Here is a 1,602-nt window from a genome sequence, read left to right as displayed (position 1 = left end):
CCTTCACAGATGCTGCCAGACCTGCTGAGCTTTTCCAGCAACTTTGTTTATGTTCCTGATTTACAGCATCCGCAGTTCTTTTGTTTTTTATTTGTATAGATATTAATGTTGGCTTCAGTGGCCCTGGAAAGCAAGGGAGACAGGGGTGCTGGGGAACCCAGGATTTCCTTATCCTGATCACTATTGAGTGATCCTTGCCTGAGGGTAAGGTAGGATAGAGCTTATGCAGATGAGCTTCACATTTGATGGTAATTCAACGGAAGGACCTCAAATGCATTGCAGAAAGCATAGACTACGTTCTTGTCTTTAGCTGATAACAGTTACACAATAAACTCCTTTTTGCCAATGTGGTGATACCAAATTTTCTCAGCTGCCTGCTGCCTATTACTGACATTATCTGTACATTATCCACTCCTCACCCAGCCTGTTTGCTGCTGAAACTCCCTTCAATGGTTTTGGTACATCCAGTCCAAACTCTGCCTCTTGCTCAGTCTTGAGCCAAAGCATTGTACCATGAAGTCTTATATGAATATAACCCCTCTGTGTTTGTTAGATCAATCCAATACAGACTGACATCGAAAATTGTCATTGGCGCTTTCAGTGGCTTTCTCTAACGTATCTCTGTAACCTGCAGCACTCCTTACCATCAGGAATGCTGGATTTCTCTGACTCTGCCCCCTTCTGCAAAGCTCTTCCCTTCACCCCACCTTCAGTCACCTACACATCAAGCTCTGTTCCTCACTGACAAACTCTCTCTGCTTCCTTGAAAACACTTGAAAAAAAAATGACATATTTTCCAAAGACTTTTCCCAGCCATTAGCTCACTAGGCAGGACGGTTGGTTTGTGATACAGAGTAACACCACCAGCCTGGTTCAATTCCCACGCTGGCTGAGGTTAACATGAAGGACTCTCCTTCTCACTCTCTTCCCTTCTCCTGAGATATGGTGACCCTCAGCTTAAACCACCACCAGTTGTGTCTCTCTGTAATAAGAGAATAGTCCCATGGTCTGGCAAGACTATGGCATCCTCACCTTTCTCTTTATCTCCTTCCTTGACTCAGTTCCAATTTCTTTTGCCAGATAGAAGGGTCTGGGGTCATAGGACATTATATAATTTCAAGTGATGCTATATAAATTCAAGTTGTTATTCTTTAGTTCATCTCATACGTGAGCTATATCATTGGGTTTTGGGTTGTGTACACTGCTCTAAGTAACTGTATACATGAAAAACAGCCACTAAACAGGAGTTGGAAGGAGAAGTGGACATCTTATAATAGATGTGGAAGATTGATATATTGGACGATTTCTTCAGGTTAGAAACGTCTGATGCAGTCCTTCCTGCAAATACAAATTTATCCATAATTAGTACCAGTGAGTCAATACAAGATGTGCTTCAGGCAATACATTCAAAACTAGATCATTTCCCTATAACATAGTAAGAACTGCAGATGCTGGAGTCAGGGAGAACACAGTATGGAGCTGGAGGAACGCAGCAGGCCAGGCTGCTGATTTTCTGAAGAAGGGTCCCGACCTGAAACGTCAGCTTTCCTGCTCCTCTGATGCTGCCTGGCCTGCTGTGTTCCTCCAGCTCCACACTGTGTT

The 1,602-nt window shown here is 43.5% G+C and overlaps 2 protein-coding genes across 2 annotated transcripts in view; one reads left to right on the top strand and one right to left on the bottom strand.

The window, feature by feature from the left end:
* The window catches only part of LOC109922435 (probetacellulin-like), a 46,649-nt gene that overhangs the window by 3,406 nt on the left and 41,641 nt on the right, over positions 1–1,602 (top strand). The gene's annotated exons all lie outside the window — the stretch shown is intronic.
* The window catches only part of LOC125484788 (amphiregulin-like), a 10,444-nt gene continuing 8,851 nt past the window's right edge, over positions 10–1,602 (bottom strand). The window contains exon 6 of the mRNA XM_048604875.1: positions 10–1,338. The gene's annotated coding sequence lies outside the window, so the exon portion shown is untranslated. The remainder of the gene's footprint in view (positions 1,339–1,602) is intronic.

Source organism: Rhincodon typus, chromosome 1 (assembly GCF_021869965.1).
Source record: "Rhincodon typus isolate 14 chromosome 1, sRhiTyp1.1, whole genome shotgun sequence".
NCBI classification, from domain to species: domain Eukaryota; kingdom Metazoa; phylum Chordata; class Chondrichthyes; order Orectolobiformes; family Rhincodontidae; genus Rhincodon; species Rhincodon typus.
Note: the sequence above shows the minus strand (reverse complement) of the source record. Positions and strands in the feature narration are given on the sequence as shown.